Source organism: Lissotriton helveticus, chromosome 10 (genome assembly GCF_964261635.1).
Source record: "Lissotriton helveticus chromosome 10, aLisHel1.1, whole genome shotgun sequence".
NCBI classification, from domain to species: domain Eukaryota; kingdom Metazoa; phylum Chordata; class Amphibia; order Caudata; family Salamandridae; genus Lissotriton; species Lissotriton helveticus.
Genome location: NC_136071.1, coordinates 61,642,118 through 61,667,603, shown reverse-complemented (window position 1 = coordinate 61,667,603; position 25,486 = coordinate 61,642,118). Strand labels below are relative to the sequence as shown.

At 41.7% G+C, this 25,486-nt stretch overlaps 1 protein-coding gene and 1 long non-coding RNA gene across 2 annotated transcripts in view; one reads left to right on the top strand and one right to left on the bottom strand.

Moving 5' to 3' along the window:
- The window catches only part of LOC144783900 (extracellular calcium-sensing receptor-like), a 174,724-nt gene that overhangs the window by 99,408 nt on the left and 49,830 nt on the right, over window positions 1–25,486 (top strand). The window lies entirely within an intron of this gene.
- LOC144785040 (uncharacterized) lies at window positions 1,083–25,044 on the bottom strand. Its single transcript, XR_013601743.1, has 3 exons — window positions 24,925–25,044; window positions 1,299–1,370; window positions 1,083–1,168 (listed from the first exon to the last, which is right to left on the bottom strand). It is a non-coding gene; the product is annotated as an uncharacterized LOC144785040 (long non-coding RNA).

Here is a 25,486-nt window from a genome sequence, read left to right as displayed (position 1 = left end):
AATCTGTAAAAATTGCCCAAATGGTAAGTTGTCTTTTAAGTTTCTTGGATGACTGTTTGTGTAGTGTAGTAAGGTGATTCTCTTGGTCAGATTCCTATATAATGACACAAAAATCTTGTCTTGCTCAGAACCTGAAAAGGGATATCAATTTTAAAATGTTTCCATTGTAAACGGAATGTCCCTGGACCGGGTGTTGAGCAACGTGTAAAAAAGGTTCAACTCATCTAGTGGGCCCCTCCAGACCAAAAGACGTCATCTATATACCACTTCAAAACTCCGTTCAGTAAAGGATTATCATTCACAAAAGTTCATACTGGACCATGAACAAACTCTATAGATCACGGGCGAAGCGAGAGCCCATGGCAACAACCTTGACTTGGTAATAAAAAGAATTATCAAACTGAAAGTAATTTTTAGGGATAGCTGTTTACAACAATGCCAGTAGAAACCAGGTTGTTACTTGTAGCAAGATCTAAATAAATAAATAAATTATGTATTTGTAAAGCACAAACTATTCACCTATAAGGGTCTCAAGGCACTGGGGGCCGCCAAGGAGATTAAGTGAGATTTTGCCTAGAGTCACACAGCTCAGACCTGAGCTGCTGCCGACACCAGGGATCGAACCTTGAGCCCTGTGCTCCAGAGTCAGCCGCCCTGGCCGCTGCCCGACACCTCACCACCTTCAGGTCCAATGTGTCATTGTTAAATGTTAAGGTATTTCCATGTCTATGTACCTTCTAGAGCAGCAGGAGTATAATTGGTGGCTTGTTTAGTTCATGCAATTAAACATTTTAAAGTGGGTAAAGGTGGTAGTTTGCCTGTGATGTGTTTGGGGATTTTAGGCAGTATATCTTTAAGAACTTTGGTTGTGGGTTCCCAGGACCTAGTGCTTGCCTCTCTTATATCATGGAATACCTCCCTTAATTTTATTGCTGTCATATTTGAAGGGTGATTGTGCTCTCTTACATGAATTACAACATAATACTTTGTAGTTGCCCTCACATAGCATGCATAGAATAATATTTGGCACATTTGCTATTTACACGCAAAATTATTAAATTATTTCTATTTTGTATACTTACATGTATGTTCTGTGTAGATGTTTCACACTGTTTTTTAGCTTTTCCATTGGGGGTGGGGTTCTAGTGTGGAGCAGGGCCTTTCATTTCTGTTGGATGACAATAAAGTTTCATTTTCACTCTCAATTTGTTGGTAGTTTGTAGAGATTGAGGTCATTAAGTTAGTTTTTACTCACTATTTAGGTACATTTATAGTTTTTATTATTTATTTATACTTACTTTGTTAATTCTTTTTGCTGGTCTCTGATAGCTAATTTTTTCTAGGAGGTTATCGCTTTTCATTTAGGAAACCTATGTAAAGAGATATAAGTTGAAGAGTGTTTTATTAATTATTTGCATATTTACAATGTATAGGTTATTAACATGTACGTTGTATTGTAAAAATAAATGTAACTTACTTGGTAAGGTAGTTGTTCAGATGTAAACATTTCTGGTCAGAGAATCAAACAGAGGTTTCTCGTCTTGCAGCATTTGACATTTCTGAAGCATTTAGCTCTTTGTACTGCTGATTTCATTGTTTGTATGATTTTATTGGTTAAACCTGTTTATACTTTGATTGTATTGGATGGTATAGCTTTAGTTTTAGTTTGAATTTGTTTCACAGTGATATCCTTCTAAGATAAACTCTGCTTTAGTTTTTTTTATAATGTATGATATACAGTTTGATAGATATGAATATTAATAATACCAGATTTTGTTTTAATGTATTACCACGCTTGGTGGTATTTCCACCTAATAGTTGCACTTTAAAGGATTTGAGCCCTTTCCCATGTGACAGCAAGGCTGTTCATTTAACCATGCATAGCATGTTTTTTTGCTCTTTTTATCAGATCCCTAGAAGAAAGTTTTTAATGACATTATTTAAAAACTTTACATTTAGTCATGTTGTGTTGTTTTTGTTCAACAGCTACGTAGTCCTTTTATATGCTGCTCTGTGGCCACATGTATATGGCAAACAGGTAAACTAAAAAAATGAGTAATTAATAATGTATTGTTTATGAATTAATTCTTGTACAGTTGTGCAAGAATATTAGCTTGGAGTGATTATTTTTGTGCTTGTTTGCATTGAATTCAAATTCAAATTCAAAAAAGCTTTATTTCGATATTCAAATATCATAAAAGCAGCATTGTTAAAAACAAATATATATCACAAAGTGCCAGTTGCGTTACCATCACGAGTACACCATATATTTCAAAAACAGAGGTATAATCTCAAAGTGCCAAGTGCATTAAAAACAAAGAATAGCAATAGGGTAACAAGCCAAAAGGAAACATATACATTAAAATCTAAAAAGTTAAAATGTTCCAAGATACATGAATATATATCGTATGTTACATCGAATTCCTAAACTTTACCAAGAGTTTCAAAAATGTTGCTAGGGTGCCGACCACTTCCATATTTTCTAGTCGTTGCAGTCTAAGAAAAGCATTTCTACAAGACCGGAGGCGCCATTCCTTAAAAATTGGTTTAAGTAGGATCTTTCTTGGAACCTCATAAAATTTACAGAATAAAATACTATGCATATTAGTTTGGGGGGTGAGATCATCACAGGGACAGGGCGGTAAATCTCTCGACCAGTCATTACAGGCTGGGAAAGTAATTAAACAATAAAAAGATCCCAGTCTAAACCTTGAGAGGAGCATTCTGATGTAACAATTAAGGTCACTTGCAAGGTACAGTTGGTGTCCCGGTTCGGAGGTGATTTGCTGATAAGCCAAAACAGATTGTTTGAGTTTTTCTATAGACCATCTTTTATTCGCTAAATGGTCCATTGCCACTTTTCGCAGGGCTTTCCTAGGCATTCTTTCCATGGTGGATGGGTTCTTAAAAAACTTGGGATGACCAATCTTGGTCAACATTGTTTCCACATAAGACAGCCATTTAATTTGCCTTATACCATCAAGGTTTAGGCAGTCTGAAATTATACTGCGATTAAAGGCTGTCTCGGGAGTAACCCACAGCTTATGCTACAGCAGGATAGGCTCGGTCTTTATAATATCGGAGATATAGGGGAGACCCAATTCTATGTGTATAGGATAGCTAGCTGAGGATTTAGGAACCCCCAGAAGGTATCTAAGAAAGCAATTTTCAGATTGCTGAATAGAGGTTGAGGTATCAATCCCCCAGATGCCAGAGCCATAAGTGGCCGTGGATACACATTTAGCTTTATATATTAAAATCAACTCCTTGACGGTTCTACCCCCAATTTTGGACGCAAAGTTCTGCAAAGCTCCAATGGCCCTTGAGAATGCTAATTTTCTAGCCTGAATTGCTGTATGCCAGGAGCACTTCCTGTCAAACGATATCCCAAGATAGGGGAATTGGTCTGTTGTCTCTAACCTTCTACCCTCGATGAAAATGGGACAAGATGCTTTCTTTGTTCCACGGCCACAGGACATGGAAAAAGTTTTTGATATGTTCACCTTTAGTCCCTTTTCCCTCATAAAAAGTGTAAACTTTGAGACAGCCCTCTGTAAGCCCAACCTGGTTTGCGACATGATGGCGGCGTCGTCTGCATACAAGAGGATGGGGACGGGGTTGCCCCAGACTGATGGGTAGTCATACTGAAAACCCTTAAGGTGGTCACCAATAGAATTAATATAGAGGGAGAAGATTAGGGGTGCTAAAATGCACCCCTGTCTCACCCCCTCTTGATGGAAAATCTTGACGAGCACTCCACTCGTTGTCCAAAGCGCACCCTCGCCCCAGCATCTCTGTATAATTCTTTAATAAAGTTAACCATTGAAAGTTCCATGCCCAGGTCCTCAAGTGTGGACCATAGCTGATTATGGTCAACACAATCGAAGGCTGAACTCAAATCAATAAAAGTAATAAAAGGTTCCCTTTCTTGGCTTGGGTATACTTAGAAATTAAAAAGTAAAAATTTAGACTCTGCTCAACCGTTCCCATACCAGGGCGAAAGCCATACTGGAGGATAGATAAAATATTACCCTCCTCAGTCCATTGTTGGACACGCTTGAAAATTATGCGGCCGGCTACCTTCATTAAGGCATCAAGAAGGGAAATCGGGCGGTAGCAAGATGGATCATGCCTGTCCCCCTTTTTAAATATGGGGACAACTATCGCCTCTGACCACGTTGCGATAAGTCCATGAGTGTTGGCACAATTCATCACAATGGTAAATAATGGGGCCCAGAGATCGATTTCAGCTTTAAAAACATAAATAGGTATCGCATCCGGGCCCGGTGCCTTGCCTGATGGACTGTCCCTTATAGCCAAAGTGACCTCCTAACATGTAAAAACAATATCCAAGGGGAGGGTTCCCATGCAAGATCTACTATTATCGCGAGACGCGCGAAGAGCCCGGGAAGTTAATTCAATGGGTAGTGGGTTGTCATACAGATTTTGGAAGTGAGCCACCCAAGTATCCCCATTTATAGCTATATCTATCGGCTCAGAATTTTTATTCCGGGCAGAGGAAGCATTTACAGCCTTCCAAAAGGCAGTTGAGTCTCTGTTTTCTGAGGCGGATATAAATGCTTGCCAGGCCTCATGCTTCAGGGTTTTCTCCCTATTCTTAATTGCACAGCGATATAGATGTCTAGCCTTTCGGACCTCACATGGGGATCTAGGTATGGCGTGTAAGACCTTTTTTAGAGATTTTCAATGCAGATGTACAGTTCTTATCAAACCACCCTTTAGGTTTGTTAGGGCCTGACCTGAACTGACGGCAGAGTAGATGCTTTAAGGATGCTTGAATCCTTGAAAACGAATCCAAGATTTTCAAGGGATCTTCCAAAAGAGATAAGCATATGTCAATCTCTTCCTTTCTTGACATCAATAATTTATCAAGAAGCCCAGCAGGATTAACCTTATCCCATTTAAGGGTGTAACCATTGGTGCACCCAAGGGAAATAGGTTGTTGATAGATGGGACAGATATCCCTAAGTGCCTGCTTATGTAGGGGCTTGTTTATAGTAAATGAGATTGCATAGTGGTCGCCATTAATATCATCTAAGGTTTTCCATGATGACAGTAAATGGGCATGTGTTTTGGCGAAGAGAGTTAAATCTATCACAGTATTACAGCCCCTCCCATGAAACGTTGGCTGAAAAGGTAGGGGTGGTGAGCATAAGTCATTAATATATGGCAAGTTAAAATAAAAAAGAAAATTATTTAAAATATCCCCCGTTTTAGAATGGGTGAAATGATTCGGAGTATCATCCAACAGGGACCCGAGGCCGCAAAGTCCCTTCGGGCCGTGCTGGCAGATATTACAATTGAAATCACCCAACCAAACAAGGACACACTCCCCACCTTCAGATTCTTTTAGAGTGATAATCGTGTGGCTCAATTCATCTATGATGCGAGATAGGTTTTCTAAGGGCACATTATTATAAAAATGTATTAAAATCAAATTGACAGAGATACCCCATCTGATCATAACAATCTGATAGAATTCAGAGGGAATGTGTTTCAACACAGTGAGTCCACTGGAGATACTAACATACACACATAAACCGCCCCTATTTCTCCCCTGGGGTCTTGTTAAAGCTGGTGAATGGAAGGTCTGAAACCCAAGAAGATGGACAGGATTTAATGCCCATGTTTCCTGGAAACAAAGGATGGTGTAATTATTCACTAATTTCAACCATGGTTGGAAACCAGTTTTAATTGCCAGGCCTGCCACGTTCCAATTAAGAACTAAGGGGGTAAAGATTCCGATATTTGTACAGGTTTCATGGAAACGGCCCCTTTTTCTTCACTGTTAGCAGACTTCAAGAGCACGAGAGATGCCCCTAAACTAGAACGCAAATCTGGTTGTGGTAAACAATTTTTCCCAGATGTTACTTGTGGGGGCTCAAATGCGCTAGTAATTGGGGAGGATGTAACAGTGGTAGCTTCATTGATTATTTTACGATTAATCGGTTGAACATGGGTACATCCTAGTTGGGAATCAGGTAACGCCAGTCATTCATTATCATCTAAGCCAGAGAGTGGATCAAATGGATTATATAATGGAATATTCCAATGCCCATTTGGATTTGTGTGATGGTGTGCATTAGCCGAAGGGCGAAAGGGCCTATTGGGACGTTGGGGTGGGAAAAAAGGTGGGACATTGTTGGCTCCATATCTTGGCGCTGTGAGTTGAAAATTGCGAAAGGGGAATTGGAGAGGATTGAATCTATTCAGGGTTGATGGAAAATTTAGAGGGGTCATCAGAGCTTTAGGATAGAAATAGCTCAGATTGCGAGATGAAACAATACCCTCATCTCTCCCTGGGAACCAATCACTAATATGCGTTACAACTCTATGATCTCTAAAATTAATTATCACAATGTCCCCTTCGATATCTTTTGGTCGGGGATCCACCCAATTACATCGTCTAACAGACACTATATCTCCATTTAAGTGTGGTGGCAGAGGTTTGTTATTACATAACCAATAAATGGCTTTGTTTTTAAGGCTAGTGTAGGTTTCTATACTTCCTTCTGCCACAACTGGAACTCCGGTCAGAATTATGACGTAGTTTGATGCTTCAGGGGGTAGGTCCACATAATTTCTGCTATTAGATTGTGCCGTATGCCTTTTGGGTGCCTTAGTTGGAGCTATAGTTTTAGGAGTGGGGAATTTCGAGGAGCCTATTTTCAATTTCTCTCTATGTTGATGTTGTGACAGCTCCGAGGTAGGAGGAGCGGTCTGGACAGTCACTGATTTGGGTGTAGAGTTGTCCGCTTGGGGCCTGGTTGTTCTCTGTGCTGGACATTTAGTTAACGGGTGGGTGACCTGGGAGTTAATTTGTTTAGGGACCTCTTCATTGGAGGTGGTAACTTCTAATAAACTGTTAATTTGATCACCCAGCCTTTTGACTCTCTCTGTAAGCGGTAGCAGAAGACATTTTAAGAGGGATTCCATAGCCTCCATTAGCCCTTTTAAGGACATACCTTCGGAGAGTAGGCCTAGTATGGGGCCTAATGGTACATCTCTCAATGGATCTATTGGTACCTCCCTCGATAAGTCTGCTGATGGTAAAGGTGTTTTTAAACATTTACCCCCTTTTCTGTCCCCGCCCTTCTTCCTTCTTTTTTTTAGGAGGTGGTCGTTGGGCTCCTTGATATCTTTTACTATGTTTATTATCTTTTTGAACACTAACTACTTTCGGAGAAAGCGTCTCTGGGACTACTTCCAAATCTACTAGTGAAATAGATAGGAGAGGTGAAACGATTATATTTGTCCCTGATGCTACTTCCAGATCTACTAATAAGTTAGATAGAGGAGATGGAACAATCATATTTGACTCTAAGGCTGCATCCAACTCTATTAATGAGTTAGATAGAGAGGATGAATCATTTATGTTGGAATCGTTGATTATATTATTGGTTGATGATGTAAGGGACCTATCTTGCAGAATTAGAGGAATGCTCTCCATACTGCAGAGCTTCAAGTCCGTATTTTCTGATAGGTTATTGTTTTGTGGTGCAATAGCTGAGTGTATTTGAACCAGGGATGAGGGTTTATGTTTTAAGAGTTCGACTGATAGCCGGCGCTCGGCGCGTCGCTCAGCTAGCGCGATTTCTCGGTCTAACTCTATAGTTGCCCTTGTAAAATATTTATCTAGGGGTCCTCTGATCGGGCCCCCTAGTGTAGAGGATTTGTCTTTTGGTGCACACGTAGACATACTATAACCAGGTTTTACTAGGAATTACAAGAAAGCCGCTCTAGTCTGCTACGTAAATGTCAGAATGAAAATATAGTCATTTAGCATTGGCTGTCCATAGAGTCAAAAATGGGGTTAAGGTGAAGAGAATGGGGCTTACTGATTCAAGTTCAGGATGATCCAGGTCTAGAATGAAAGAAGGCAGGCCCAGCCCAGCCTCCTGCAGTCCCTGAGGGCACAGACGGCCCGCCCTTTGCCCGGGCTTCGCCCGGTGCCGCCCGCGCGTGTCCCGCGACGCGGAGGGAGCAGCTGTGTTTTGTGCCTCCGGGCACGGAAGTGCTGGTTGGTGGGCGGGGCAGCGCAGGGATTGTGGGGGTTGTAGTCCCCCCTCTCGGCGGCCACTCGATCTCAATGAGCGGCGACGAGGGGGACTGACAACCGTGAATGGCGCTGTGCTCTGCTTCCAGCGCGAATATCCCCCAAAGTGCAGATAAATAGCTCTCCAATGGCAGGGACAGCAAGGTACGTCCTGACGGATTAGGCGGCTCCCGCTCCACCGAGGGAGCAGCTGTGTTTTGTGCCTCCGGGCATGGAAGTGCTGGTTGGTGGGCGGGGCAGCGCAGGGATTGTGGGGGTTGTAGTCCCCCCAATCGGTGGCCACTCGATCTCAATGAGCGGCGGCGAGGGGGACTGACAACCATGAATGGCGCTGCGCTCTGCTTCCAGCGCGAATATCCCCCAAAGTGCAGATTAATAGCTCTCCAATGCAGGGACAGCAAGGTACGTCCTGACGGATTAGGCGGCTCCCCTTGTTTGCATTGTGATTTTCTTGCTTGTATGCTGCAGAAATGTAATGAATGAAGATATACTTGACTTTTCTTAACTTGACTTGATAGTTTGGAAAATAAATATGTATATGTATATATATATATATATATATATATATATATATATATATATATATATATATATATAAATCTCTGCTTGAGCCCAGGGCCTCCCGCGCTCCAGCCAAAAGAAGCCGCAACTCCAGTCCAAGTTTTTTAAAGAAACTGATAGATTTATTGCTTAAATCAATACAGCATATTTCACAGCGTAAAACCAACGCGTTTCGTGAGCTCCCTACTCACTTGATCACGGTTGTTACAAACACTGTTTGCTGAGAACAATTTAAAATGGGAGACCCTCCTACCATCGGTCACATGATTCCAGCCTTAGGTTTTCTTTCACACTATGGCCTTCTGGGACTTGTAGTATTTACATTAGCAAAAGTTGTTTCGTGTTATTTTCACAAAAGAACAAATTGTGCATCACTTTTTTCACTATTGGTTGACAATTTTAAAACATTGATTTTATGACATTTACCAAAAGAATTTCTCATGTACCGGAAAAACTTAATTATAATTTAAGGCAATTGAAATTAGAAACAATTTTTCAAAAACTTCTAAAGGCCCTCTGGTGGGCTGACTTAGTTATGTAATATCTTTAAGACTCACATGTGGTTAATTATGCCTTGCAATTGGAAAGATGGTTAGTGTCTCCAGTACTTTGTATTAAAAAATTATTTCAACATATAATTTTTCATGGTATTCAAACAATCACTTATTTTTTTTGGTCTAAATACATTTGACCTGTTTGAGGCCCTCGAGTGGGCTGATATATGTGAGAGTTTTGGATAGTAACACAAAATTCGGTACATTAAGGATTTGGCCCAGAATTCGGTTTACATGTATGTTATGCCGTGGTTACAAGGAGGGGAAAAATCCATTATGGAGCATGTCAAAGGAGGCTTTCATTATTATTAAATATGTACATAAAGTTCTTCGGACTGGTTCAGACCATACGGGGTCATCGTTCGAAAGTTCAAGATGTGGCGTGATTCTTTTTGGCGTAGCAATTTTTCTCGTTGTCCACCCCTTTCCGTTGGGGCCAATGTTTCCAATCCCAGAAATTTTAGAAGTCGCCAATTGCCATTGTGATTTGTCTCCATGTGTTTGGCCACAGCATTGCCTCTGTCCTTGTTGGTTGTGGCCCTAGTATGTTCCAAGATGCGCTTCTTTAGCTCACAAATTGTGCTTCCTATATAGCGCAGCTTACACGGACATTCAATTAGGTAGACTGTATACTGGGTTTTACAAGTAATTAGTTCTTTGATTATCCAAATTTTTCCATTAGTCATCTCAATTTGTTTCGTTGGTTTTGCTATCTCACAAACTTTGCAGTTATAGCACTTGTTGAATCCAACAGTTTTGAGCCAAATTGTTTTTTCCGGTTTCATGAAGTGACTATGGATCAGTTGGTCCTTCAGATTTTTTGTTCTGCGGTATGTAACCACTGGGTGGTCTCCCATTTTCTGACCAATTGTTGGATCTAATTTCAACAATTTCCAGTTTTTTCTGAGAATCTGGACAACTTCTTTTGCTTCTTTGCTATAATCCAGTATCAGTCTTATGGGTTCTTCTGTTTCTTTTGCTTTGATTTGTGGTTTCAAACATTCTGTTCTTGGTTTCTCGTTAGCTCTTTCCCAACATTTTTTTGTCAGATTCTTTCCATATTTCCTCTTCCGGAATCTCTCCATTGTAATTGCACTGTGCTTCTCCCATTCTGTTTTTTCGCTACAGATGCGTTTCACACGGAGGAATTCACCATATGGTATGCTTGATATTAAAGCAGGCTGATGGAAGCTGGTAGCTTCCAATGTTGAGTTTGTGGCTGTTTTCTTCCTGTGTAAGGTAGTCTCTAGTTTGTTATTTTGGATATATACTTCTGTGTCCAGGAAGGATATCGATTGCCTGCTTTTTGTGTAGGTGAATTTTAAACCTCTTGTACTGTTGTTCAGAAGCTCAAAGTATTCTTCAAATTCACTCTCACTTCCCCCCCACACTATAAACAGATCGTCAATAAATCTCTTCCATTGTACGATGTGTTGGGTGTGTTTCACATTTTGCTGGTTCCAGGCTATCTCCTCCTCCCACCAACCCATTGCTATGCAGGCATAGCTTGGGCTGAATGAGAAACCCATTGCCGCGCCATTTCGCTGACGATAGAGTTGTTCTCCAAAGAAGAAGATGTTGTTTGAGAGTAATAATTTGATCATTTCATACAACATGTCGTTATGTTCCTTATAATGTATGTTTCGTTTTTCCAGAAAATATTTGCAAGCCATCAATCCTAAGTTATTGTCAATATTTGTATATAATCCGATAACATCCATGGATATTAGCCAATAATTATCCTGCCAAACCAACTCAGATATGGTACACAAGAAGTCTGTCGTGTCTTTCAGGTAAGATTTTAAGTTTTCCACATAAGGTCTTAAAAAGAAATCAACAAAATTCCCCATTGGTTCCATCAATGAACCATTTGCAGACACAATCGGTCTCCCTGGTGGTTTCGTGGGGTTTTTGTGGACTTTAGGCAGAAAGTACATGGTTGCCATCCGTGGAAAGTCAACTGTTAGGTATTTTCTTTCTTCATAATCGATTAGGTTACTGTTTTCCCATGTCAATAGTTTTTGATCTAACTCTCTCTTTAGTTGATCTGTTGGGTTCTTCATTAGTTGTTCATAATACTCCGGATTTGATAGTTGATTTAATGCTTCCTCCGTGTAATATATATATTTATTTTTATATATATATATATATATATTACCTACTGGCGGTCGCCAGTAGGTATATATAGTTAGGATTTTTTCTCTATGGGTTTTTTGAAAATTCTATGTCTAATAACTTTGGCGTTTGTGGACGGAATTGGCTGAAATTTTCAGGAACATGGCACATTTTGTTTCTGAGCAGCCCCTGAAAATTTTGGGGGGGTTCGTCAAGGGGGGGCCGAGAAAAAAGGGGGTCCCAAAACGCGTTTTTCCCATGTTAATTTCCATAGGGCGGTTGGCCTCACTTTTAGCCCGAACGGCTGAATGGATTTGCACGAAACTTGGCAAAATTGTAGGGACTGGTAGCCCGATGTGCCTTTTGTAGGTCTCAATATATGTGCTTCAGTGGATTTTGAGAAATTAATGTTCAAAAAAAGATATATATCTGTAACAGCGGACTGGGCAGCGCTCCGCTACGCGTACTTTTCGCGCAACGGAGCTTTGTGAAGCGAAGCTGATTGGTTTCTCCGGCGTCTGTCAACATTCCAAACAGTCCGTAGCGGCCGCCATCTTGTCTCTCGGTAGGATCGAGAGACAAGAGGAGGCCAAAGCGAAGGGGCAAATGACCATAAGGGGGCATAGTACATTGTCGCTCACCCCCTAGGTTTGATGTGGAGGTTTTAAAAGGGCCCGCGGGGCAAAAAAAAATAAAAATAATAATAATCGAACAGCTGAATGGATTTGCACGAAACTTGGCAAAATTGTAGGGACTGGTAGCCCGATGTGCCTTTGCTAGATCTCAATATATGTGCTCCAGTGGATTTTGAGAAATTAACGTTCAAAAAAAGGTATATATCTGTAACAGCGCACCGCTTCGCGTACTTTTCGCGTTACGGAGCTTTGCGAAGCGAAGCTGATTGGCTCTCCGGTGTCTGTAAACATTCCAAACAGTCCGTACCGGCCGCCATCTTGTCTCTCGGTAGGATCGAACAGCTGAATGGATTTGCACGAAACTTGGCAAAATTGTAGGGACTGGTAGCCCGATGTGCCTTTGCTAGGTCTCAATATATGTGCTTCAGTGCATTTTGAGAAATTAACGTTCAGAAACAAGATATATATCTGTAACAGCGCTCCGCTTCGCGGAGATAAAATTATATGTGTATTACCTAGCTGTTGCTAACACCAGTTAGCGACGGCTAGTAGAAGATAGCGACCATCTTGGGCCCCACTTTGCATGTGAGTGATATTTATCACTAATGACATGCAAAGTGGGCATGCCAAGATGTTAGCGACTGGAAACAGTCGCTAACATCGCTATCTCCTATTATCAACTTTTGGAAATATTCGAGATAAGCGCGAATATCTCCAAAAGCTACCACCTGCCCTGAGCAGTTCTTAGCCATGTTATCCAATGGGAGGTGGATAACATGGCTAAGAGCATTAGCTCGGTAATGCATGAATATCGCTGAGTTTTCAGCGATATTAATGCATTGCGGTCGTTTTTTATCGTATTTCCGATAAACCTTGATAATAGCAAGGTTTATCTGCGATAATTTCTGACGGTAAAAAAATCGTTGCTAAGCATCGTTAGGGATAAATATCGCTTAACTTTGGTAATATGCCCCAACGTCTGTTAACGTTCGATTCAAAGGAAATCAGGAAGTGTTGAAAAACATTGTCTGCGCCATCTTGTCTTTTTTCAAATGCCACACTTTTGTCGTGCACGGCAGCCATTTTAGATGCCTTGACCAGACCCACTCTGTGCACGCTGTCGATCCTTAGCATGGCTCCCCACCCTCGCAAGCATCTCCCCCAGGCAGTGGTGACCCCCGCTCTCTGTCTTATGCATGGGTAATAAACCTCCCCCATCTGCGCTGCTCTTCCCTGAGAATCACACCCTGTGCCCGCCCGACACCTCCCTTTCGCCCTATTCACTACCGCACCCTCTGACACTCCTTTTCCTCTGTGTCCGATTGTCCAGGCTGGTCCTAGGGTATCAGCTAGCCCTGCAGATGTAGTTTATGGCCACAGCTGTAAAGAATCACCCCTCTTCAAAGGAGTTATAGTAGATCAAGGCCCACACTCGATGAGATCCGTCACAGCAGAAGCGTTGCTATTATCTGAAAACCATCCTGTATTGTGATTGGGGAGGGGACCGAGCCTGAAGCGGAAGATTCCAGGGATGACTCTTTGTACATCAAAGTTTTTACAATTATGTGTCACATTAAAAATATATAGCACTCCGACAAAGTAGTAAGATTATAAAACTTTAATAATTTATAAATATATACAAGAAAACAAAAATAGTAATAACATATAAACATTTTTAGGGAAAAACAACGAAGTAGCGGTCGTGGGGCGTCGCGGGGGGTGGGGCATCAGTAGCAAACTGTTGTGCGAATAGTTCCAAGGCAGCAGAACGCGCTGAAATCTAGATGACACGAAAGTGATGTCTAGTAAGTTGCCACCCAGCAAATAACGGCATGGGGCGTCGCGGGGGGTGGGTCATCAGTAGCAAACTGTTGCGCGAATAGTTCCAAGGCAGCAGAACGATGGCACCAAGGTGATGTCCAGTAAGTTGCCGCACTGGTTTTGGTATCCTACAATGCTGCTCCGAATAACGGCGTGGGGCGCCCCGGGGGAGGCGGCGTGAACGGGCCTCTCCAGGTGGAGTGTCATCTGTTGTAGTGGGGCGCCCCTTTACCGTTTCAGTTGCCATTCCGTCCGTTTTTGGTCCACTGTCAAAAGCCGCAATTCAGCTGAGTTGCGCCCACTCTTGCGGTGCAGCGATAGGCGGCTGTCACAGGACTCTCAAAATGGCGGCAGGCTGTTTCCTTTTTGGGCCTGGTCAACTGAAATGGCCCTGGGACACCTTGGAAATCGGACGCTTGTCTGCTAGGTCTTGGACCCCATTCTCGAAAGCGTCCCCTCCGCCTTGAGAATTCATCAAAAGTTTTGGGGGCTCCGACTCCTGCAGGCTTCTGGTGGGGAGCGGCTGCCATGATTGCTCGCGGAATGACCACGACTGAGCTACGAGATGGTGGTGCTTTCATGCTGACGCCAGCTTCAGTCTGAAACATCCAGAAACAAGGTGGGGCTTTCATCGTTTGGGGAAAAAAAAAAGTTTTCATCCAATGAAAAGTGTTGTTTTTAGGTCACATGATCAAGCCTTCCATCATTAGGAAACCAAAAGTAAAATGACCCAATGAAAAGTTTTATAAACAAGTCACATGACCTGTTATGCGGCATAGGGTGTAAAATGCGGAGAAAATACGTTGGCACGTGAGGCGGCGTCAGTAGCGGACCGATGTGCGAATAGGCCGAAGGCAACACAACGCGCCAAGATCCGGATGGCACCGAGGTGGTGTCCAGCAAGTTGCAGCACTGGTGTGGCCATCCTACAATGCTGAAAGTCGGCGTGGGGCGCCCCGTTGGCCTGTGAGTTTGCGTCAGTAGCGGACCGATGTGCGAATAGGCCGAAGGCAGCACAACGCGCCAAGATCCGGATGGCACCGAGGTGGTGTCTAGTAAGTTGTCGCACTTCTGTGGCCATCCTACAATGTTGAAAGTCGGCGTGGGGCGCCCCGTTGGCCTGTGAGATGGCGTCAGTAGCGGACCGATGTGCGAATGGGGCCAAAGGCAGCGCAACAATATTTTCTGATTTGAAGACACCACAAGGCGCTGAGATGCCAAGATCCGGATGGCACCGAGGTGGTGTCTAGCAAGTTGTGGCACTGGTGTGGCCATCGTACAATGGTAAAAGTCGGCGTGGGGCGCCCTGTTGGCCTGTGAGATGGTGTCAGTAGCGGACTGATGTGTGAATGGGGCCAAAGGCAGCGCAACAATATTTTCTACTATATTTTCGGAGTAGAAGACACCACAAGGCGCTGAGATGCCAAGATCCGGATGGCACCGAGGTGATGTGTAAGTTGCGGACCGATGTGCAAATGGGGCCAAAGGCAGCTCAACAATATTTTCTGAAGAGAATACACCACAAGGCGCTGAGATGCCAAGATCCGGATGGCACCGAGGTGATGTCTAAGTTGCGGACCGATGTGCGAATGGGGCCAAAGGTAGCGTAACAAGATTTTCTGTATGGAAGATACCACTAGGCGTTGAGATGGCAAGATTCGGATGGCACCGAGGTGATGTCTAGCAAGTTGTGCCACTGGTGTGGCCATCGTACAATGGTAAAAGTCGGCGTGGGGCGCCCTATTGGCCTGTGAGATGGTGTCAGTAGCGGACAATATTTTCTGACTGACACCACAAGGCGCTGAGATGCCAAGATCCGGATGGCACCGAGGTGATGTCTAAGTTGCGGACTGATGTGCGAATGGGGCCAAAGGCAGCGTAACAATATTTTCTGTATGGAAGATACCACTAGGCGTTGAGATGCCAAGATTCGGATGGCACCGAGGTGATGTCTAGCAAGTTGGTGTGGTCATCCTACAATGCTGAAACTCGGCGTGGGTCACCCCATTAGCCTGTGAGATGGCGTCAGTAGCGGACCGATGTGCGAATAGGCCGAAGGCAGCACAACGCGCCAAGATCCGGATGTCACCGTGGTGGTTTCATAGTTGAGAGGCACTTCATCTGCAGTGGGGCGCCGAGATCCGGATGGCACCGAGGTGATGTCTAGCAAGTTGCTGTACTGGTGTGGTCATCCTACAATGCTGAAATGTAGTGGGGCGCCCATTTACCGTTTCAGTTGCCATTCAGCTGAGTTTCGGCTGCTCTTGATGCTACAGCGACAGGCGGCTGCAAGAGGACTCTCAAAATGGCGGCCTGTTCTTTGGATTTGGGCCTGGTCCACTAAAATGGCCCTGGGACACCTTAGAACTCGGACGCTCGATTTTTTTTCCTTTCCTGTACATGCAAAAAAAGGTAAATGCCCGGTACGTTACACGCTTCATCTGCCACGATGAACTCTCCAGAGGAACCGAAAAAAAATATAGTTGTGGTAACTATACCATGCATCGTCATATGGAGAGGTGGCACCAATTAATTATAGTGCTGCATAAAAGAGAGATTTGGAGGAGAACCCCTGACCTGCTAGTACATTCATCAAAGAAGTGGCACTGAGAGCTTCAGAGGCAAGGGAAACGGTCCCAAATATTTAGAAGAACTTTGGAAAGATTAAAATGACATGTTTAGATTGTGGTAAATTAATTTCATGTGGGCAGATGAGTGTTACTCTAATAAATACAGCATATGAACATCATCATAGTCGATGGTTGGTAGAGACATTTTGACTATATCCTGGACCTGCCCGTCCTCGCCCAAAATGGCGCCGGAATAAATGGGACTCGTAACTCCTTGTTGTGTACTGGTTGCAGAACCTTGAAATCACGAGATACGTATGCAGTTTTGAAGCACATGGCGGGCGGGGACGAGAATTGATTGACTATTTCGACATCCCTATTGATATTAAGTTCTGATGTGTTATTGATTACTGTACTGTTGAAAATTCGAATTAACGTCACCCATGGTACTTGCCCGCAAATGTATATCTAGATAATTTTATTGTAACTGGCCCTGTCGTATTTTAATTATAAAATGTACGTCCACCGATTCCGTAACTGTTAGACACCTTAGTTCTTGCAACCTAATGGCCCGCCCGTTACGTTCCTCTACAGTGTAAATGTCTATTCATCATATACGATTACAGTGTGCTCCGTGGCAGGCCCACGTGGTTATAGGCTCGTATTTGTATAATGAAATTTTCACAATAAAGGTTTTTAAAAGAAAACATGGTAGTAGTATATACATTGGTAAAGTTTTTAATAATAGTCACTGTTTTAGAATCATTAAAAGGCAAGTGAAATAAAGCAGACCAATTACATGAAGGGTAAAAGGTATAATACGAAGGAACGCAGTAAAGATAAATGGTCAAGGGCTGTTGTGTTTTCTATTCCTGCAACATAAAGTGATCGATAAGAATCTCATATTCAGGCGTATCGGCGACTAAGACAGCAGGTCGACCCTCTTTTGCTCAACGGCTCCGTCATGGGACGAAGAAACGCTCTTTTTCTCGAAAAAAGAATATATTTTACTTGCAGGACAGTTGTAAAATTTCCGGGAAAGTACATTAGCCTGGAACATTATAACATATATTTAAGAAAAAATAATGTTCGGAAGTAATTAAAAGCGTAATTTTTAGGTGATATGACCAAGGCTTTCATCATTAGAATAAGAAAAGTAAAATGAACCAATGAAAAGTTTTATTAACAAGTCACATGACTTGTTATGCTTACGTTACGCGCTGCGCGCCCCGGATGACTTCCGGATGCGCTAACGCGGCGCGTCATATGACGCATTACGCGACAACGCAGGTCCAGAATATAGTCAAAATGTCTCCACCAACCAGCGGTCGAAACACAACCCCTTTCAGCAGGCTAAATAGTTCTGTTAAATGACAACAGAAGGGACAGGCAACAAGAACCATCAGTCAAAGAGGGGAGGGCTAGTTCTTCTCTACCGGGTTACATTGGGGCGCTACCGGAACTGATCGAATTGGTAGTCTACAGTGTTTCTGGATGTTTCAGACTGAAGCTGGGGTTAGTATGAGAGCACCACCATTTCGTAGCTCCGTTGTGGCCATTCCGCAACCAATCATGGCAGCCGCTCTTTATCGTTATTTTGGGAGGGGTGGGTGGCGGAGCCGAGCTGTTTTGCAGCCATCATTGTGTGGAGTTCAGTTCATCTCACTAGTTTTGTATTTGTCATGAGGGGTTGTTCCTAATGTTTCTATTTTAGCGAGGTCAAAAAGAGATCCCATTAGTGGCCTACTGATTTTGCTCGATTCCTTTTCTTTTTTTTTACACGATTTTTCGTTATCTGCAAAGACTAAACAGAGTATTGCGACTCTGTGTTTGTTTGTAAATAGAGAATGAACCAAAGAGAACTAATTCTAAAACAGTAAATACTTGGATAACAATCAATCAAATGGAGAGAGAAGCAGGCACGACGGATTACAACGGGGGCAAAGGCCTGCGTTAACTACCTTTCACTATCTGCAAAGAGAGAGTACTCCTAATAGAAATGAGGGGGGGGGGGCACCATTCAAAGCAGATCAGTGTGCATAAACACGAAAATGTTTTCACTTACCACGTACTTGACATTCGACAGCTTATGATATTTGCTATTAAAAAACCATTGAAATTCACTGAAAAAACTATAGGTTATAGACCATATATAGTTAGGAATTAGCATTTACAAAACCTTGAAAATTCACTGAAAAAACCATAGGTTATAGACCATATATAGTTAGGAATTAGCATTTAAAAAACCTTATTTTACTCACACAAAACCATTGAAATTCCATATATAGTTAGTTGCACTAACTATATATCGCGCACCCGCAATCCACTGCTGATCATGTCACATATTACATCATTCATGACATGGTCAGTGACATCACTGATGACATCACTGATGACATCTCAAATGACATCACTGATGAGATCACTGATGACATCTCATTTGACATCAATGACCACATCACTGATGATATCATTCATGTGACAATACAATGCATCTCCTCACATTTTAATATAACCTCTGTTTCACCCAGTGTTAAATACAGAGTATAATTTTTGAAACCATTGACAAACCAATACTAGTTACTACATACGTACTCACTGATTCCTACGTCTACACACACATTCACTCATTCACCCATACAATCATTCATACATACAATCACTCATCTTTACAACACTATCATATGCACTCATACACCTATACAGACACTCACACTCTGCCACTCATCCATGGAGTTACTCACACACCTAGTCAGTCCTGTAAAGAATCAATCACACTTCCATGTTCTTGTCTATACAGTTAAACATAGAGCACCTTACATTTTCAAACATATACTAACACATACTTACTTTCTTATACAATCATTGATACAAGTACACATTGATCTGCACAGAGTCACACACCTCCCAGCCAGCCACACACACACTCAGTCTCCCATACAAATACTTGGACAATCAATCAATAACCCATATAGTTAATCATATAGCTACTGATCAACACATGCAGCAGTTTACAGAACAACAGACATAATGATGCACAAATTAAGACAGTTTAGTCACTAACCCATGCACTCAGTGAGACACATTTAATCACTCACTCATACATTCAGTCATGCACCTACTAAATCCTTCGTCCAGACACTTATACATCTACTCATTCTTCAATATGTAAAACATATTTAAACTTTACAGAAACACACAGTCACTGGATGATGTCATCAGTGATCTCATCAGTGATGTCATTTGAGATGTCATCAGTGATGTCATCAGTGATGTCACTGACCATGTCATGAATGATGTAATATGTGACATGATCAGCAGTGGATTGCGGGTGCGCGATATATAGTTAGTGCAACTAACTATATATGGAATTTCAATGGTTTTGTGTGAGTAAAATAAGGTTTTTTAAATGCTAATTCCTAACTATATATGGTCTATAACCTATGGTTTTTTCAGTGAATTTTCAAGGTTTTGTAAATGCTAATTCCTAACTATATATGGTCTATAACCTATGGTTTTTTCAGTGAATATATATATATATATATATATTTAAACAATGTGCCAGAGCTACGAGAGGTCACACTACAGCCTTCTGCCATCTGGCTTCACAATGCAGACTGCTTTTCTGTTCCAATTAATTTTTCATTGCCAACGTGTTTCAAGGTCAAGAAGAGGCTTTGACCTTGAAACGCGTTGGCAATGAAAAATAAATTGGAGCAGAAAAGCAGTCTGCATTGTGAACCCAGATGGCAGAAGGCTGTAGTCTGACCTCTCGTAGCTCTGGCACATTGTTTAAAAAAAAAAAATATATATATATATATATCGAACAAACACTCCGACCACTTCCACCAGAGCCTCGGCGGCGAAGAAGGAGAAACAAACCTCTTTTTCCAGGCAAGATGTTATTTATTCAATCATACAAATCCAAGTCAGCATATATATATATTTTTTTTTCATATTTATGGTTTTGTACATATTTTTGGTGTGAATGCAAATGGTTTTGGGCGTTATATTGTTATGATTTTAGTTATATAATTTATTTGGGTGAATAGTAAATAGTTTTATATTTTCATATTTTTTTTAAACATATGTATAAAATTATTTAAATTAATTTCAAACAATTGTTTTACGTAAAAAGTGATTTTTCAAATATTTATTAATGATAATTTATTTAGTTTTCTGATATTATTGGAGTCAATACCATGTGAATCAATGTTTTTGCAAGATTACATGTTTAGTTAAAGGTGAGGATTTTTTTGTTTACGATAGTTGTGTTTTTGATATGAGTAAAAATTAATATTTTTAACAACGGTATTTGTGTTCTCAATGTTTGTGGTTTTATTAGTTATGTATGGGAAGTCTATATTATGTTATTGATGTTCATTCTCTGATATTTTTGTGTTTCGATGTTATATGCAATGATAGTATGTCAGTCACCTATGAATGATTTTTAATTCTTTCCGGTCTTTGAAAAAATGACTAAAATGAGTGCAAATTCTTTGGCAGGTGACCAGTGTGTTGCTGACCACATCAGCAACATACTAAGGAAATACTGCACAATTAGGTTTATGCAATGTGCAAAATAAAGGACTCTGTAGTATCCTCCATGCCTTTGACGCTATTACTGCCATTGTCAGTGGCAACAAATACAATGCTGACACCTCTCAGTTGAAGCCATTCGTACACTTGTTTTAAAGTCAATCACGGACTGGTAGCTTTATGAAAGTTCACCATGGTGAACATCACAATTGTTGCATGCCACAAAATGCCCAGAAAAGCATCATAAGTGGTGATGCCAGCAGTTAGCATTGTTTCACTCCCTCGAAAAAGATCCAGTGTGCCGTGATGCACATGCAATCTCTTGCATGACAACATGGCCATAAGTCCGTCATGAGGTGGATGGACTGAAAAGCCGTCTCCTTAAGATCTTCACCAACCAATTGCAGCACTTGATGGTGAAGTGCTGGCACAGCAATAGAGGAAAAACGGGTTCAGCTTGGAAATTTCCATTTTGTGCACAGGGTCTCCACTAATTCGAAGAACACCTCTTCTACAGAAGAGGTTAAGCACTAACCTTTTTGCCAGTTTCCTGTTGTAACAAGGACTTTCTTATACATTCAGTAGGACGTTCACTTCTTGGTGAACATAGCCTTGCTAGCTGGTTGTTGTAACAGTCTTCTTGTGATGTCTCTGGTAGTTGCGGGCTACAGGGAACAGATAGGCTGCTCGGGCATTTTGTGGTGACAATATCACACTTTCCCTTGCGCCATTCTGAGTTTTCGGCAGGGAATGATTGCACACTATGTGCAAAAGATGTGTGGTAAATGATTTCTATATATTTTCCCTCTCTACCACTTCATCAGAATGTCCTGTGACATCATGGAATGTTTGAGTGCCTTACTGTGGTGAGATTGTCAGTTGGTCATCTGCGGCTGAGGAGCTGGTAGCTCGCTCCTGGTGGGGCTTCTCCTTTGTATCTTCTTACCTTCTAACTTGCCACCTATCTACCTGCTAATAAAGAGAGATCTACTACTACACCTGGACTACGGATCATCATTTATGTACCACAAGATGCATGGTCATTGCTTGATGTTGACCTCTTCTGCCTCACCACCAACACCTACTTAGCTGAGCTTAACCTCTTCTTCTCTCTGTTTACCAGCAGCTGTGTTTTTGAGGTGCTCTGCCCACATGATTGCATGCTAAAAAATTTTTAGAGAGCCCTGTTGTACCCGTCATCATATTGTCAAGCTGGCTTACCACAACACATCTACTTTTAAATTGCCTGCTCTTTTCATAAAAAGAAAAAAATCTCTTTCTCCAGCATGTTTGAAATATTGAGTTATAACACAGAGAGAAGCATTATCCACTGTATTCTCAATAGGAAATGTTGATATATTATTATTGCCTTTTATTGAGCTCAGACATCTCACCGGGTTAGGGTCTCATGACGCTATAATGAAATTGTTAGAAGATACTAACAACGGAGTAAGAGGTGATCAGAACATCCAGGATTTTAGCCCTTTTTTGAATAATCTGTGGTCCAGAATGGCTTTGAGGTGTGTTGGGACTGGGTCCACAGTTAATGGGCTAAGTAGGAAAAAGATTGGCCACCATTTCTGACAGTTCTAGCACTAACTGTTTCCATGTAGAGCTTTTTGTGTAAGACAAATAAGTTTGAAACGTGTTTATTTCTTTACTGGTAACCAGTGTATAATTTTTAAGATGGGCAAGATGGAGATCGAGGTGGAAGATGTAGTCCCAGTCATGCTGCAGTGTTTTGCAACACCTGGAGCCAGGTTTACAGTTCCTCGTTTATGGATGCCATTAAGGCGTTTTCATAATCGAGATGACTGATTATCAGTCCCTGTACCAGGGATTTCCTGGGCTCCAATGGAATCCATTGGATGACTTTTAGTAGACTATGCATGATGTCGTACCAGGTACACAGAATATGATTTACCTGGTCCTTCATAGACAGTTTGTTATCGATTATCATGGCTAGATTCTGTACTGTTGTTTTTAGGGAGGGGAGTGGGCCAAGACTCACCCGCCACCAGTCATCTGACCAGAATTCCTGTGCTTTCCTAAATATTATAACCCCAGTCTTGCTTGCATTAAGTTGAAGGCAATTTGGCTGCATCCTGGTTATGTGATTCACACAGTTTTTTAATCAAATTTTGGTGTCATTTGGATTGGGTCCCATGGTTATTACCAACTGAGTTTCATCTGTTTACAAGATTACAGCGATCTCATGTGATCTGATTACCTTTGCCAGCGGAGCAACTTAAATGATAAATAGCATAGGGCTGAAGGCAGACCCTTGTGGACTACTTTGTCAACAACTATGCTGCGAGATACATAACATTATAGTTGTACAAAGCTTGTCCTTCCCTTCAAGTAATACCTCAGCCAATTAAGGGCTTTCACTCTGACCCCTATCTCTTCTAACCTTTGTGTTAGAATTGTGTGAGAGATGGTGTCAAAGGCAGCCGATAAATCTTATAAGACCAGCATTGAAACCTATACTTCATCTATAGAAAGTCTTATGTTGTCTACTACCTCTACAAGAGTTGTTTCGATGCTATGTCCTGCCTGAAAACCTGACTGTGAGTGGTCGAACAGTTGACAGCTTTCTAGATATGTAATTGCTATTGCAAAATATAGTCCTCCAATTCAGTCAGACTTTTCTCACTTTGGAGAAAGCCTCCTAACAATTGTTGATATATTAACAAATTGGATGTATGTGGATGTTGAATAATGTAAGATTTGGAAATATTTGTTCTTTGGTACATTTTGCATTTTGTTTATATCTCATAACAAATTATTTTATGGGACACTGTTTTACAATAGTTTTAGTATTCTAATGTTCTATATTTATACAAGATAATTATGTGGAGATAAATAAATAACGGATTATTTAATGACCACAATAAACTGTTTGCATATTGAGCTTTCTGTGATATGCTCCTCGTTTTGTGTTAGCGTAAAGAAGTCAGGAACTGTGGAGGAGAGATTTCTTATGATTCCAAACCCTATAAAACCTGTTGAGCTGAGCTAGGCAGTAGTGAAGGCCTTTCTCTAAGGTGAGCTGTGACTGAGGCAAGGGTGGTGATTGCTCTAGGTGTTTAGAGCCTTGAAAAGATGGAAGCAGACAGTGTTGGACTAAGAGTACATTAAATAGAGGTATTCTCTAACTCCTCTGTGCTACTCTCTATATTAACTATGACTTATTCTTCATCACCTTCATCACTTATAAGCCTTTTGGGAACCTTTATTTTCCCTCATCTCTCATGGCAGGTCTCAGTTGGAGTCCAATCCATATAAAAGGCATCAAAAGCAAGGCGTAGAGAAGATAAGGAGTTATTTTGCTTTGCTTTGATGAAGATAATGAAGCTGATGCATCTAGTGGAAGACCAGTCACAACAACATCTTCCTCAGCATCAAACCCAACTACCTGCTCTTCTCCTACCTTTGGAAGATCCTGAGTTGCAGGCTGTGGTTCCTGTTGTTGATTTTCCTGTGAATATTCAGTTGGCTACTGGTACTCTCAATCACTGCACTCACTGCAGCACTAAGAGAAATGGGCTTAGGTTTTGGTGATGGCACCCTTAATACAGGGGGATTCTTTACTCAGTCTCTTTTTGCCCAGAGGGGGGTGCAGCAGGTATGTTGCATTTATTGAAAATGAGGAGGATTTGATGCCAGTTGAGGCAACACACTTCTTTTTCTTCTCCTGAGTGGCCACTTCCTTGACAGGAATGTTGTTATTTGGGCCTGTCTTCTTTTGTGGGTTAGCACTTAGCACAAGTATTTAGCTTAGGACTCTGGTATCACTGTCAGCTACATCTCAGACTTCTCTCAATTCTGGTATTGGGTGTGAGGTGACAGTTGTGAACCTGTAAGAAATTAAAATTTGCCCTGGGTGGAGTTTGTGGAGTGACCATAATACTCAGCCGAGCTACGCAGAATTCTGCAGGCGGCGGGGTACAATTGGTCATGCCATTTGCAATGATTTTCAGCACCGGGTGTTTGTACAGCACTGTAAATTATCAAGAACAGCTCCAAACAAAGTGCAAGAGGGCACTTACACTTGGTAACTTGATGTTGGCGAGCACGATGAATTAAAAATCTTCACAACCATGCATGCTCCGCGTAGTATGGAGAACTCCGCAAACTCCGCGAACGGAGCGGAGTTCACTGCTCAGACCTAATAAAAAGGAAACAGGAAGTCAGAGTATTATGTGAAATATAGCCAAGGTAACCAAGTCATCATGAATCTTTAACAATAGTGTACCCATGCAGAAGCAATTATTTTTTGCTCCACATTACATAGAAAAAAGTAAATGTATGCCCCTCCAGGGCCAATGGGGACCTCATTGATGGGGAATGTAGAAAGCAAATGCATATGTACAGTAATTGCTAATACCCCTTCAGGGAATAAATTCATCAAATAGTTGCTGGCCGGACCCCAAAGAGAGGCAGGCAAATATCAAATAAACTAATTTAATAATTGCCGGTGTTCCTCAAGGGCCCATCAGAACTCTAGGGTAGCCAGGTAAGGAGGGATTAGGCAAAATTCAAATAAATGAATAATATTGTTGCTGGTACCCTCCAGGGTCCATAGGGACTCGGACAGGTAAGCGAGCAGGC